Below are 17,365 nucleotides of genomic sequence, written 5' to 3' on the forward strand. Positions count from 1 at the left end.
GGAGTCTAGCCAGGTTTTAGCTTGTGTTTCGGCACGGTCATCATTTTTGGAGCATATCAAGGCTCGCCAGTGTAATGATCCTCACTTGTTGGTATTGAAGGATACAGTGCGGCGGGGTGGTGCTAAGGGAGTTGTGATTGGTGATGATGGTGTTATGCTGTATCAGGGCCGGATTTGTGTTCCAAATATTGATGGGTTGAGAGAGTTGATCCTTGAGGAGGCTCACAGTTTGCGTTATTCCATTCACCCAGGTGTCACCAAGATGTTTCGTGACTTGAAACAACACTATTGGTGGTGAAGGATGAAGAAAGACATCGTTGCCTATGTATCATGGTGCTTGAATTGTTAACAGGTGAAGTATGAGCATCAAAAATCAGGTGATTGATTCAGAGATTGGAGATACTGGATTGGAAGTGGGAGCGCATCACTATGGATTTTGTGGTGGGCTTACCGCGGACCTTGAGGAAATTTGACGTAGTTTGGGTTATATTAGACTGGTTGACCACGCCTGCACACTTCATTCTAGTAGCGACTTCCAATTCTTCAGACCACTTAACTCAAATTGACATCCAGGAGATTATTCGCCTGCACGGCGTGCCCATTTCTGATGGAGGCACGCAGCTCACATCGCATTTTTGGAGAGCCATGCAGCGTGAGTTGGGCACGTCGGTAGAGCTGAGCATAACGTTTCATCCTCAGACGGGCGGATAGTCCGAGCGTACTAGTCTGATATTGGAGGACATGTTATGCACCTGTGTTATGGATTTTGGAGGTTTATGTGACCAGTTCTTGCCTCTAACAGCATTCGCCTACAACAACAGTTACTAGTCGAGTATTCAGATGGCGCCGTATGAGGACTTACTTTGGAGACGATGTCATTCGCCCATTGGTTGGATTGAGCCCAGAGAGGCTAGGTTGTTGGGCACTAATTTGGTCCCTGATGTTATGGAAAAGGTTAAGGTGATTCAGGAGCGACTTCGTACAATTCAATCCAGGCAGAAGAGTTATGTGGCATGGAAGGTTCGAGATGTAGCATACATGGTGAGTGAGAAGGTTCTTCTCTGAGTGTCGCCTATAAAGGGTGTGATGTGGTTTGAGAAGAAGGCAAGTTGAGCCCGGGATTTATTGGCCCATTGGAGATCTTAGAGAGAGTTGGGGAGGTTGTTTATAGGCTTGCATTGCCTCCTAGCCTAGCAAGGGACATCCGATATTTTACGTTTTCATGCTTCGGAAGTACCATAAGGACAGCTCACGTTTTGGACTTCAGCACGGTGCAGCTTGATAAAAATCTGACCTACGAGGATGAGCCGATAGTTACTCTAGACCGACAGATTCGAAAGTTGAGATCCAAAAGTTTTTCTTCTATGAAAGTGCAATGGAGGGGGTCATCCGATTGAGGAGGAAACGTGGGATATCAAGTACGATATGTGGAGTAGTTACACCCACCTTTTCAATAGTCCTGGTTCTTTTCTATATACGTTCAAGGATGAACGTTTCTTTTAGAGGTGGAGAATGTGATGACCGGATAGGTCATTTTTAGTACTAGCCTTTATTTCCATATTTCGAGACCTCTAATAGCTTCATTTGATGTTTCTTGATTTGTGTGCATGGTCCGTGTCATTTTCAAAAAAGCTTTTACGTAAAAAATTGAAGAAAAACTGATTTTAGACTTTAAATGGAAGTAGAGTTGACCACGGTCAACATTCTTAGTAAACGACCTCAGATCGGTATTTTGACAATTCCGATAGGTTCGTATAATGTTTTTGGACTTGTACGCACTTTTGGCTGGGGTTTGGGATGACCCGAGCGCATTTTAGCATATTATGTAAAAAAGTATGAAAATGAGTTTGGCAAAATGGCCTCCTGGCCACCTAAACTTACACTCGTTTGTCAATCCGGTAAAGAAACTTAGAACTTTTCCATTCGAACACCTCAACTCAATGAAATAAATATCAATAAACACATCCATCAGAACGTGAGCTTCAATTGCCTGACAAGAATGACAAGTCACACTCTATGACTTTTTATTTTTCGACACGTGTAGTTTTTGGGTACCACATTTTTATTACCAATTTATTAAATTTCTAATTTATTATTTTCTTTCTCTTTATCACCATCATGTCGCAGCTGTTACTCCACCATAACTCTGCCACCAACACCACCACACACCGTCAAGTCAAGCCTAAATGGCCAAACCCAAATGTAACAGAAAGCCTACTCCTTCTGCGCCTTCTTCATCATCACCAATTTTACTTACCGATTTTGATTCTCGGCAAAGCCACCATTTTCACCGGTCAACTCCATCATTTTTGGCCGCTAAGTAATTTGGTCCTGTAACTGAGCAGTAAAGAATTTTATCCACGTCAATCCCCATCTCCATCTCCTCTATACAATTTCCTCCTATTATCAATTTCTCTATCCATTAATAGACCAACTATCCATCGGACTAAACATCCCATCTTCTCCTTATAAAGCCAATCATTCACATACAGTTATCTCTTCCACCTTCAACTCTTTTTCTTTTTTTAATTGAAAAACACCTTTTGACAAAAAGAAAGGGGAGAAGAAAAAATGAAAGAGATTGGGGAATCAAAAAGGGGAGGAGTAGAGGAATGACATAGCATAGAGGAAATGGGGACAAAGGGTATTGGGGGTGGGGGTGGGGGGTGGAGGGGACGGAGAAAGGGGGAGATGGGACGAATTTGATATATTATATTTACTTTTATTTTTATTTTTTTAGTTACTTTATATATAATTATTTCTGTTTCAGTATTTTTTGATCAAATATTTTCTATCAACGCGCCTTTTATGCATGATTTGCACACACCTTTGCCACATAGATAATGCCAATGCCACATAAGCATAGCCAACGGTCAGAGGTGTTTATTGATATCCATTTAATTGAGTTGAGGTGTTCAAATGGAAAAATTCTAAGTTGATTTACCGGGTTGACAAACCAGTACAAGTTTAAGTGGCCAGGAGGCCATTTTTCCAATGAATTTTCAAGTTGAAAATCATGAATTTTGATGATCGGTTCTTGTTATTTGATGATTTGAGGTAGAGAGAAAGTTTATATGATGTTATTATATTTGTATGCATGTTTGGTTTGGAACCCGAGGGGATCGGATGAGTTTCAGATGCGTTACGGATGAGTTTGGTTGATTTGAAGACAGCTGGTGCATCTTCTGTTTCTGGTGTCTGTTGTAGATCTCGCAAATGCGAGGTTGGCTCGCATTTGCGAGCCTTGCCTTTGCGAACAAGCGTTCTCATTTGCGATGCTGGGCTGGAATTTTGTTTTATTTACGACCTCGGAGTCACATTTGTGACATAGTGACCTGGGGGTTAGCTTCGCATTTGCGAAGAAGTTGTCCGCATTTGCGATGGGGCAGTTCGCATTTGCGAACAAAATATTGCATTTGCAACTTAGGTTGTCCTGATGCACTGATCGCATTTGCGAGGAAGTGTTCGCAATTGCGATACCTATAGCTAGGTAAAAGAAGAAAAAAAAATGGGACTTAGCTCATTATACACCATTTCTCAACCCTAAAAATTCTAGAGACGATTTTTGAATGAGCCTTTCTTCCCAAATTCATTGGTAAGCAACTCTAATCTAATTTTTTCAATTTTCTATTACTTTTCATGAGTTTTTAAGATCAAAACTAGGATCTTCATGGTAAAAATTAGGAATTTGGATAAAATTTAGGAATTTTGCAAAATTGAGACTTAAACCTCAAATTGAGGTCAAATTTCGAAACAAATCACATAACCGGGCTCGGGGGTGAATGGGTAATCGAATTTTGATCCGAATCTCAGATTTTGACCAAGCAAGCTCGATGTTGACTTTCTTTGACTTTTTAAATTTTATCAAATATTGAACTTTTTTCATTAATGGGTAGTTTCTAAAGCCTATTTTGAATTGTTTGAACGACAATAGATTATATTCGGCTGGTTTGCAGGCTTGTTTGAAAGGCAAGATCATGGTTGGTTGATTGATTTGGTTGTGGAGTGAGGTGAGTATCATGTCTAACTTTGACTTGAGGGAATTAGAATTTATTGTTTATTTGTTATATGAACTATATGGTGAAACGGCATATATGCAAGGTGACGAGTGTATATGCACCGTCGTGAGGTTAAAGCATGCGAGATTGGGCTATTTACTTCCATATCTTCATTTATTCCATGTTATCTCTTGTTACATGCTTTAGTTGCTACATGTTCTTAGTTGTTATCCATGCTTTACTTGTTATTTCTTAATTAACTATTACTTGTTTTGATTTGTACATTTCTCACCCAATACTTGCTTACCTGCTACATGCTTCTAATTGCATTAATTGAATATTTTTGTTGTCTCATGTTTTAATTGTTTTAATTGTCTTTATTTTACTTGAAACACTTTATTACGTCATTCCATTTATGTGATCCATTTAGCTATTTTGGTATTAATATTTTTCCAAGGTTTGGGATTACGAAATATTGGCTATTCTCCGATTGTACTAGTAGTTCCTTATTGTTCCACGTGTTTTATTTCTATTTTGTCTTGATATTTCGTAAATCGTGGTGTTGAGTTATTTATGTTAATAAATTGATATTGGAAGATCAGGTTGCGTGCCACAACGATATTAAAATAAATTGATATTGGGAGATTGGGTTGCATGCCACAGTAGAAAATGATATGATATAATATTAGGAATGGGTTGCATGTTGCAACAGTTATTGTGTTAAGTGTTGGGATCTGGTTGCGCGCCGCAACAGATTTGATGTGTTGTAGTTGTTTGTGGCTATAGAGTTTATTCTTAGTATTGTGATATGAGATTTGAGATTATGTTATTCTAGGGCCCTCTGGTAGTTAACCTTCAGGTCTGTTTATATGAGTTTTTCGTTTTATCTATATTTCTGTATTCCGTTATTATTATTCTACAGGTTTATTGTAAGTGTCTTGTCATAGTCTCGTCACTACTTCGTCGAGGTTAGGCTCGGCGCTTACAAAGTATACCAGGCCGGTTGAACTCATGCTACATTTATGTACTTCTTGTGCATATACCGGTGTTGGTCCCAACGGTGTGTAGAGGAGTTCTTGCCCTGATCGACTTATAGCAGGACACTTGAGGTAAATGTAAAGACCCGACCAATCGTTATTCTTTCTAGGTCGCCGTTCTGTCACGCCCCAATCTCGGGAAGCACGACCGGCGCACAACTGAGTGAACCCAACCGAGCAAGCCTGTTAGATACTTTCTACCCAATTAACCCATGATCGAGAAAAGACGTGATTTCATTAATTGTACAGTAGGAATCTCATTCATACAATCCTAAATCGTTTCATTAGACATTGCACCTTTAAGTCTCAAAATACACATTTCTTATAGTCTGAGTGAAACAAGTAATCAACACAACATATACTTGTTTAACATTTCCAACACACATATACAACCCACATAGTGTTTACGGAGCTTCTAAAGATACAAAAGAGAGTAAAGATGGTGCCGACAACAAGGCCCCGACTATACCTCAAAAGTGACCATAATATAAATAAAAGGTACAATACATGACCCCGGAATGAAATGGGGCTTATCGAGTCCGCTGAGAAGAGGATGCAACACTATCTATGATCAGCATTGTCTGCTATGTAACCACCAGCATCCATTTAAAGATGCAGCGCCCCTGGCAAAAGGGATGTTAGTACCGTCGAATAGCACTAGTATGTATAGCTAAACACCAACTCAATAGAATGAATAGTAATATAAGAGGAACAGTCAAAAATTCAATAAGAGCTTTCAAATAATATTAAAACATCAATTTAAAGGTCACATAAGTTTTTAAGTCAACTTCCACGTTATTAGGTTGTGTGGTCTTTAGTGCCGATATTTCACAATTCACAGTGCCTCCGTATTCTTACACGGAGTCCGATCTCGACCCGATTGTCTTGGTCGTCTCATTTGAGACATCAACCATAACCACAACTTCAATTATCATTCCCATCACAGTACCACTATGTATGCGGCATGGCGTCCGATCACGGCCTGATCGACTAGGTCGTATCACCCAAGACGTTACCATTTTCAGTCAACCATCTCACCTCATACTGTTTTCATATCTTTCAATTCATTGGCACTAGTGATCACGATTACAAATTTATTCTTGGCACTTGGCCGTATTTCATAATTCCAGACCCCTTTTTCACATTCAATATCATTATCATCATCAACAACAATAAGTCTTCCCATTTAGGACATTAAATTCATATATGAGCAATTTGGGAAACTTAGGCACATAGAGGCTTTTGATACAAATTGGGCATAACAACCTTTATTTCGATCTTGACATAAAGTCTTAACATTTCTAACACATATTCTATATTTTTGAACACATCCTCAATAACAAGATAACATTATGGGGCATTTAGAATAAATATTGAACTTACATCCTTCAACACAAACATATTAGAAATCTCCAATTCTGTAATAATCAAGGGCTTACTCCAATTACACGAACACCGTGGGATTTGATTCTAAGAAGAAGGGAGTTTAGCCAATATACCTCAATTGAGCTTCTTAAAACACTAAGATGTTTCGGAATATTAGCCACTTCAATCTATTTTAGCAATATAACAAAATTGAACCAAAAATAGGAAGACGGACATGGTTTTAGCTCATTTGAGCATATTACCAAACACTACGTGTGCATCAATATTTTAAGCCCCTTTTTGTGGAAGATTCCCTCTTTCCCCAACCCATTCTCTATCATTTTTAGTTCACAATCTTCCCACATACCTTAGGAACATATGCATGCAAAGTAAGCACCCCATCCCCGTGAATTACCTCACTAATGGCCCATTCTAGTCACATTTTGAAATTAAGAGTTTGGGTGATAGAATCTTACCTCTTAGGAAGAAGACCTAGGTGCCTCTCTCGATAATCCTTAAGGTTTTAGGTGAGAATTGAAGAACAATTTGGTGAATATCACTTCTCCCTCTAGGACCCTCTCTCTCACTCTAAAAATATCTGAAAATATGATCAAAATGGTCCATGGGATGTATTTTAACGAAATAGGGTCGGGTTTAAAAACTCCAAAATTGAAGCTCTGAAACGGGTTCTTCGGTCGCATATGCGACCGCATAGTGGTTATGCGCTCCGCAAAATGACCGCGAAAATGGTGCCAGAGCTGGAAAGAAACTAACCTAGTCTGCGGTCACTATGCGGCCCGTAGACCTATTTTGCGGTCGCATAATGCACCGCATAACGGTTCTGTAGTCGCATATTGCATCGTAGAACCTCCCTCCGAAAAATCCCAAGGTGGGAAATGTGACAAGAATGTGGCTCGCGAAACGTTTATGTGGTCTAATAATGGCCGTGAAATTGGACATCAAAAATGCCCCAGAAAATCTGCCCACTCTACGACCAGTCTGTGGTCCGCAGGTGGTTCTGCAGCCGCAGAATGGGCCGCAGAAATGCGTACTTCAGCACAACATTTTCCTTCAACTCCCAGTGCACTGTTCAATCAAAAAAGTTCGAACCGCGGCTCGCAAGCTTGCTGCGAAGAATTTCTACTATTATTAACCTCTACGCCTACTTTGGCATCACGAAAATACGGGTTTTTAGGGAAAATTTTACGGGCTTTACATCCTCCCCCTCTTAAGATTATTCATCCTCAAATGAGGGTCATGGTTCACTATTAGCATCTTATATAACTCAGCTCTTCATACCCTACACCCGCAACCCCAAATTTCACCAACTCCTCAATTCATCAAACATTTCGCCAGAGTTTCCTTTGTAACTAGGCCTATCCACCTGCTAGAGAGCCCCAGAAACACATCTTACAAACTTGTACAGAACCCAACGATGTAACATAACTTATAACAACACCAACCATGGCCTCATGTAAACAACATATAATCAAAAGGAACACCTTTACATTAACTGAACAAGTGATACAAAATTCATAGGCGACATGTTCATAAAAGAAAGGATTACACAGCTATTCAAATAAGTGAGGATACTTTTTCTTCATTTCTTACTCGGCCTCCCACGTGGCCTCTTCAACCTGCTGGTTTCGCCATAACACTTTTACGGAGGCAATTTCTTTATTCCTCAACTTTCGGACTTATCTATCAAAAATGGTAACTGGAATTTCTTCATATGACAATTCTTCATTAACCTCAATGGTCTCAACCGGCACAATAGCTGACGGATCTCCAACTACCTTTTTCAACATAGACACATGGAATATCTGGTGGACTACTGAAATTTCGGGTGGTAGCTCAAGCTTGTACGCCACCTAGCCAATTCTTTGAATGATTTTGTACGGCCCGACATACCTCGGACTCAATTTCCCCTTTTTCCCAAACCGCATAATACTCTTCATGGGGGAAACCTTCAAGAATACCCAATCATCTTCTTTGAACTCTAGGTCCCTGCGACGGTCATCCGAATAGGATTTTTGACGATTCTGAGAAGTTTTCAACCGTTCCTTAATGATTTTAACTTTTTCCATAGCCTGATGTACAAGGTCTGGCCCTATCAATTCTGCTTCCCCAATCTCGAACCACCCAATGGGAGATCTACATCTCCTACCATATAATGCCTCAAATGGTTCCATCTGAATACTAGCATGAAAGTTATTGTTATAAGCAAACTCTATGAGTGGCAAATGATCATCCCAGCTACCCTTGAAATCAATAACACAAGTACGCAACATGTCCTCAAGTGTCTGACTAGTCTGTGCTGCTTGCCCGTCGGTCTGTGGATGGAAAGTTGTACTAAGATTCACCTGAGTAACCAAACCTTGCTGAAATTTCTTCCAAATATTGGCCGTGAAATGACCCCCTCGATCGAAAATGATAGAAACTGGAATGCCATGTAGCCTGACTATTTCCTTGATATACAACTGAGCATACTATTCTACTGTGTTGGTAGATTTAACAGGCAAGAAGTGTGCTGATTTCATGAGTCGATCCACAATCACCCAAATTGAGTCAAACTTGCACGGAGTGCGTGGTAATCCTACCACAAAATCCATATTAATCATCTCCCACTTCCACATTGGAATTTTTATGTTCTGTGCCAACCCATCAGCCCGTTGATGTTCGGCCTTCACTTGTTGATAGTTTGGACACCTTGCCACAAAGTCCGCCACATTCCTTTTCATGTCATTCCACCAATAGACTTCCTTGAGATCATGATACATCTTTGTAGAACCTGGATGCACGGAATAACTAGAAGCGTGAGCCTCGGTCATGATTCTTTCCTGGAGACCATCTACATTCGGAATACATAGTCGCCCTTGGTACCTTAGTGTACCATCATCCATGCCAAGAGCCAAAATCGTAGTCTTATATTTTTGAATTCTCTCCTTCAATTGCACCAAAAGTGGATCGTTGTATTGCTTCTCTTTGACTTCCACAACAAGCGATGATTCAGCCCTATTTTGCACAATTACCCCTCATTCACCAGAGTCCGTAAGATGAAATCCCAAACTATCCAATCGATGGACTTCCTTAGCCATTGGCCTTTGATATACCTCTAAGTGAGCCAAACTACCCATAGATTTTCGGCTAAGCGCATCTGCCACAACATTGGCTTTCCCCGGGTGATATAGAATATCGATGTCATAATCCTTGAGCAACTCAAGCCATCTTATTTGCCTCAGATTCAGCTCCTTTTATTTGAAAATATATTGAAGACTCTTGTGGTCCGTGAATACCTCCACATGCACTCCATACAAATAGTGACGCCAAATTTTCAATGCAAAAACCACCGCTGCAAGTTCTAAGTCATGAGTTGGAATATTCTTTTCATGATTTTTGAGTTGCCTAGAAGCATAAGCTATAACCTTGCCGTTTTGCATTAATACATACCCAAGCCCAATTCTTGAATTATCACAATATACCACAAACCCTTCTGTACCCTCTAGCAGGGTCAACACCGGTGCCGTAGTTAATCTCGATTTCAACTCCTGGAAGCTCCTTTCACAAGTATCGGACCATTGGAACTTAACTGCTTTCTGAGTCAATTTAGTCATCAGAAGAGGCAAGAGTAGAGAACCCCTCCACAAACTTCCTGTAATACCCTGCTAAGCCCAAGAAACTGCGAATCTCAGTTGGCATTGTAGGCCTAGGACAATTCTTTGCTGCTGAAATCTTTTGATGATCCACCTTGATTCCTTCTCTAGAGACAACATGACCCACGAATGTGACAGATTCTAGCAAAAATTTACATTTTGAAAACTTCGCATACAATTGGTGCTGATGAAGAGTCTGCAAAACTGCCCTGAGATGATCGACATGGTCCTCCCGACCTCATGAATACACAATAATATCGTCAATGAACACTATCACAAAAGAGTCGGGGAAAGGCTTGAAAACCCGATTCATAAGATCCATGAAAGCCGCTGGGTCATTTGTTAGTCCAAAAGACATCACCAGAAATTCAAAATACACATACCGGGTCCTAAAAGCTATTTTCGGAATATCCTGCTCCCTGATCTTCAGTTGGTGATACCCGGATCGTAAATCAATTTTGGAGAAGTATCTATCACCCTGTAACTGATTAAACAAATCATCTATTCTTGGTAGTGGGTATTTGTTTTTGATTGCGACTTTGTTGAGCTGTTGGTAGTCAATACACATCCTCACTGATCCATCTTTCTTCCTCACAAAGGGAACCGGTGTGCCCCATGGCGACACACTCGGTCGGATGAAACCCTTTTTCTAACAAATCCTTCAATTGTTCCTTTAGCTCCTTCAATTCTGTTGCTACCATCCTATAGGGTGGGATAGATATAGGTTACGTGCCTGGCATCACATCAATCCCAAAATTAATCTCCCTGTCTGGCAGAATCTCAGGGAGCTCATCAAGAAAGACCTCTGCAAATTCATTCACAACCGGCACAGATTCGAGTGTAGATGTCTCAGCATTGGTGTCTGTAACTCGGACCAAATGGTAAATACACCCCTTGTTGATCATTTTCGTGGCCTTGAGGTTATAAATAAACCTAACCTTCGGCACCACATTCTCCCACTTCCATTCAATAACTGGCTCATTAGGAAATTCAAACCTCACAGTTCTAGTTCGGCAGTCGAGCTTAGCAAAATATGAATAAAGCCAATTCATTCCCTTAATTACAGCAAAATCAACCATCCCCAATTCAATGAGATCGGCCACGGTGTCCCGACCACACACCGTGACAATACAACCCCTATAAACCTGTGCGACCATAATAGATTCGCCAACCGGAGTAGATACAGAGAACGGCTCAGGAAGCTGTTACGGTTCTATCCCAAATTCCATAGCAACATAAGGGGTAGCATAGGACAAGGTGGAACCAGGATCAATAAGAGTATATACATCATGAGTTTGGACAGTCAATATACCTGTGACAACATCTGGAGAAGCCTCTACATTCTGGTGACTGCTCATAGCAGAGAAATGGCTGGGTCCTCCTGAACTTTGCGCACCACCCCTAGTTACACCACGCCCCGCTGGTGCTGGAGTATCTCGAGTTGGAGGGGGTGCTGAAGATGTAGCAGCTGCAGAACTGGATGGTTGTGTTGTGCCCCTACCCGCACCCTGGCGAGATGAACGACACTCCCTCTGAATATGGCCCCTTAATCGCACCCGTAACATATAGGTAAGTTTATGTAGCAGATCCCCAAGTGCATCTTCCCACACCTAGGGCATGGGGGTCTCCGCTGCTGCTGGAATCTCCCGCCTAATCGGCCCTGCTGGTGGGGTCCCCTGCTGCCCTGATTGGGCCTGAAATGACTCCCCTGCTGCTGACTGGGCCCTACTGGTGGTGCACTGGATGAAGACTGAGCAACAGACTGGGATGACCCTGATGACCCTCCCCTAAAAGCTAACCTCCACCCACCGAATGACTCCCCAAAGTTGCCTGCGGACCGGGACTTGATGGTACCCTCTCGCTCCATTCTGTTGTTCAACTTACGGTTCTCTGTAGCTTGAGCAAATGCTACCATCCTCCCATAGTTCATATCTGAATTTAAGGCAGCTGTAGCGGCCTCATTGATAACCAAGGGGCTAAGGCCCTGCACAAACCGGCGCACTCTAGCCTCCATAGTAGGCAACATGAGAATGGCATATTTTGACAGGCGCGCGAACTCCATGTGATACTCCCACACACTCTTACTCCCATGCTTAAGATTCTCAAACACTGCAGCATGGGCTCCCCTAGTCTCGGCATGCAAGAAATGGTTCATAAAGGCATCCGCAAACTCACTCTATCTCGCTGGAGGACTCCCCTCCTCCCGAGAGTCCTCCCACAGCTCAAACCATGAATATGCCACCCCTTTCAGGCGGTAGACAGCCAACTCCTCTCCCTCCGTCTCAGTAGAGCGCATAACCCGGAGAGTCTTATGCATCTCATCAATAAAGTCCTATGGGTCCTCCTCGGGATTAGCACCCGTGAACATCGGAGGATCCAACTGAAGAAACATATTCACCCTGGAACCACTAGAATCCCCTTGTTGGCTAGATGAAGTGGGTGCAACATTTGATCTCTGGGCTTGAGAAGCCACTATCTGTGTTAGCATCTGAATAGATCTCCTAAGATCCCCATCAGAAATACTAAAATCAGAAGATGGGGCTTGACGTGGAACCAGAATATCGGTTAGAGGAACCACTGCACCCTCAGAAGGTGCATGAACTGGTGTGGCCTGAACAAGTGTAGTGGAATCAGGTAGCGTGGCAGTTGGGGGATTATCTTCACCCCTTGGGTGTTCACCCGCATCATCAAATAAAGGGTCAACTGCCACTCCTAAGGCGGCGTTGGCTCCTTGGCCAATTCTTGCTCTCTTCTTAGGTGCCAGATACTGAAAGTTAAAGGAATGAACGAGTTAGAGCAGGAACAATTGCACATTTAGTTTCATCGCACGATCCAGAATATCAAAGAAGGGTATTGTTCCTAAATGTCCGAGTAGCCTCCAACATATAGATATGGTCGACAATACACCGATAACAAGAACTCTACTAGACACGGCTCCGAGATATTCTAGGACACTTTATAACCTTAGGCTCTAATACCAAATTTGTCACTCCCCAACCTCAGGAAGCGTGACTGGCGCTCAACCGAGTGAACCCGGCCGAGCAAGCCTGTTAGATACTTTCTACCCAATTAAATCGTGAGCGAGAAAATAAGTGATTTCATTAATTGTACAGTAGGAATCTCATTCATACAATCCTAAATCGTTTCATTAGACATTGCGCCTTTAAGGCTCAAAATACACATTTCTTATAGTTTGGGTGGAACAAGTGATCAACACAACATATACTTGTTTAACATTCCCAATACCCATATACAAACCACATAGTGTCTACGGAGCCTCTAAAGATACAAAAGAGAGTAAAGATGGTGCCGGCAACAAGGCCCTGGCTATACCTCAAAAGTGACCATAATATAAATAAAAGGTACAATACATGACCCCGGAATGAAATGGGGCCCACCGAGTCCGCTGAGAAGAGGATGCAGCACTATCTATGATTAGCATTGTCTGCTATATAACCACCTGCAACCATTTAAAGATGCAGCGCTTCTGGCAAAAGGGACGTTAGTACCGTCTAATAGCACTAATATGTATAGCTAAACACCAACTCAATAGAATGAATAGTAATACAAGAGGAACAGTCAAAAATTCAATAAGAGCTTTCAAATAATATTAAAACATCAATTTAAAAGGTCATATAAGGTTTCAAGTCAACTTCCACATTATTAGGTTGGGTGAAGCTATTGAAGGTAAGTGATTTCTATACATTGTAAGTTCAATACATAGAATATGGGTAGATTTTAACATGTAAAATGTGAAAAATTTAGAAGTTTGTTGAAAAACCTAGATTTTGACAAAAACGAGATTAGAGAACAAAAATGGTTATGAAATTGAGTAGAAATTATATATTTATGTTCGTGACTTTAGGAGTAACAAATATTTACAAAACTTTCCAGAATCCGGGCACGTGGGCCTGGGGGTAAATTTTAGGAACCTTCCAAATTGGGTTGGGTAATCACTCTAATAGTTAAAGTATGAACTTTTGAGCAATTATTGATTAGTTTGTACAATCTTTGGCTAGTTTCGGATTGTTCGGCACTGACTTGAGGTTTTTAGAGTGATTTGTGGATAGGAAAGTAGACTTGAAAATGAGTTAAGTCTCTTGCCTAACTTTGTAAGAGAGAATTAACCCCTTAGGTAATTAAATTATTATTTGCTACTAATTGTGGGTGTTAAGTACACACGAAGTGACGAGAGTCCGTTCGTAGCTAAAATTCATGATATGTCTGGGTAGACATAGACCTTTATTATACTATTACTTCCACTATTTGAACTCAACTTTCTTCAGAATTTATTTGTAGAACTTTAGTATGCTCATGTATTCGTGACTCCAGATTTCTGGGATATGTTTAGACTGCGCTACGGTTGTATTTATCACATCTAATTCACTTGCCTAGCAAATGGATGTTAGGCACTGATCACGCCCAACTATGCCTTATAAAAAGGACTAAGCGTTCGTTGCAAATATAATCCGGTTTACAAGTCCGGAGTCGAATTTCACAGAGAACTAAGGCTTAGCTAAAGTTGTTCAATATTGCTAAGAAAAATAAGTCCAAACAATTTCCTAGTTATAAAGATTGAGATTTATATTTCTAACTAATTAACTAACAAATACTAGAAAGCAGTAAAATTATCAACTAAGGAGACTAAGAGTTGGAGACAAGATTAAGGAGGTCTAGAGTTATGATTTTCTCAATTATCGGAATACTTCTCGCTACGTCTTCTATAATTTCGCCTAAGTATTCTCTCTCGATCGTGAGTACTTTGGGTGTCGTAGATATCTCTCAAGCAACTACCACAATTTACTAAACGTATTCTCTCGAACTACAACCACACCAAGGTTTCGTTATCTCTAATCCTGCCTTTAAATCCTCCGTATTGATCTCTCAAATACGTTAGGAGTGGTGTTATTTAACAACTACCTAAATGTATACTCTCTCTCGAGCAATATATACTAAATAGGCACAATCAATTGATGGCCATTCAATCAACAATAACAAACACATAATTGAACAAGTAGAGAAATTCAATGGCTCAATTATATGAAAACATGACAAGAATTTATCCTACAACATGTTCCATCAAAACCTAGATAACAAATTAGCTATTCATAATAGTATACATAACTTCAATACTAGAATTCATAACCGATAATGGAAATGGAAGAAGAAAGAGGGAAAAACTTGAAGTTGAATCATTTTCCTTGCTCTTATGGTGTTCTTGCCTCCCCAAAGTGTTCTCTTCCTCAAGAGTGGAGGCTCTCCCTCAAGAGTGGTGGCTCCCTTTGCCTCTCTAATCGTCTCTACCCTAAAAAATAGGTTTAGAACCCTTTTATACATGTTGGGGGCGTGTAGGGTAAAACTCGTCCTTAGCCGTCTCGCTTGGCGCCTGGCGCCAACCAGGACACCGAAATTTTCCACATTATGCCTTTAGCATTTTGGTTGGTGCGTGGCACCAAACTCATACTCCCTCCAAATTCTTCTGTTTTTACTTTACTTTACATGCAAGTTTGTCAAATCACTTTAAATTGACTCATACACATATAAACACCATTATTACGCTCGAGTCACAAATATTTACACCAAAGTTAACAAGATTGAGGTATAATGCAAGGCAAATTACATGCGAAAATATGGATTTTTAGCCTAACATCAGGTGCCATCACGATCTCACGGTTGGGATTTCGGGTCGTGACAAAATATGAAAGAACTACTTACCACAACATTATTATTTATATAGAGTTTATGTGATTGTGCAAGCTGGTGTTTGAATAAATTCCAGTAGTTGAATAGTAGTAGTAGTAATAAAGAGAGTTCTAGAGGTTATGGTGAAAACAAGGACTTCAATATAATACAGTTCCTAGTGGGGTCTATGTATTAAGCGCATTATATTGCAGCTGAATGCAAGATTGGAAAACATGACTTTCCATCGAAAACGGATAGGCCACATTATATTGCATTGGGAAACGCTATAAATTATTGGTGGACTCGGTATATAAGCTTGTTACGTATCACCTGCTACGTCTTTAGGGTTACCAACAGTCCCCGTTTCTCCGTCTTTAGGGTTACTGCGTTTAGTAGGAAGAAAATACTTTCCAAAAAATATTTTTTAACATATTCATGTTCGATGGGCTTAATGTTTGGGAAATTATTTTTGCCCAAAATGTAAAACTGGCCGGCAGAAATTAATTGCATTCCTTAGCCAAAAATTGAATAAAATATGTATATCTTTTTGTATGTAATATACATCTATACAAAAATATTTATTTTGTCAACTATTATTTTTGGGAGTGGCTAAAACTATATATCTTTCTTTATTTATTTATTTATTTTATGAACTCATTTTCATACAATTTCAAGAAAGTGACTTTTTTATCAACAAGAGGGAAAACATATTTCAAAATTTTCTTTCAATCATTTTCACATTTATCCCAACCACCCAATCCACCCTTGCCACTCCTCAGCCCCCACCTACTACCCGACCCCTGAATACGTATACCTGCCCTGATACCAACACCTAACTATAGTATTCCATCGTCGATATGTGCTCGACCCTTGAACCCCGAACCCCAACACCCAACTATAGAATTCCACCGCCGACCTGTCGATCTCGACCCCTGAACACCCACCCCTCGACCCCTGACCCCCGACACCCAACTATAGAACTCCACCGTCGACCTGCCGATCTTGACCCCCGTAACCCAAACCCGAACCCCGATCAACTGACCATCGATCCCTGACCTATCGATACCCACCTCGACCCTCAGATCCCCACTCCAAACTTTGACTTTGCCCTCGAACCTCGACCTCAACCTCGACTCACGTGCTTGACCACTTTTTCTATAGTATTTGCCTAAATTATTAAAAAAATAAAACTTGGACAATATTTTTCATGCGCGTACTAACCAAACACTAGAAAATACTCCCTCCGTTTACATTTAGTTATCCAATTTGAACTTTTCATGCCCTTAAGAAACAATAAATAAAATATGTATTTTACAATTTCATAATAATGATAGCGTTTCCAAAAGTCTTGAAAAATGATTTGAGGAATGAGTAGTTAATGATAAGGATAAAATAGAAAAAAAGATTGTCTTTCTTTTGATTTAGTATAGTGGACAAGTAAAAATAAAAATATAATTTTAGTATAATGGACAAGTAAAAGTGAACAGATTGAGTAATAAAGAGAAAATCACTTATTTTCCTCGAAACTTCGTTACAATCACACCCTAGACATAAATGTTATAAAGAGAAGGGAAAGAAATGTGGAGATACTCATCAACACGGCAACTAGCTAAACTTAAATACTGAAATT

This window comes from Nicotiana tabacum, chromosome 19 (genome assembly GCF_000715075.1).
Source record: "Nicotiana tabacum cultivar K326 chromosome 19, ASM71507v2, whole genome shotgun sequence".
NCBI classification, from domain to species: Eukaryota; Viridiplantae; Streptophyta; class Magnoliopsida; order Solanales; family Solanaceae; genus Nicotiana; species Nicotiana tabacum.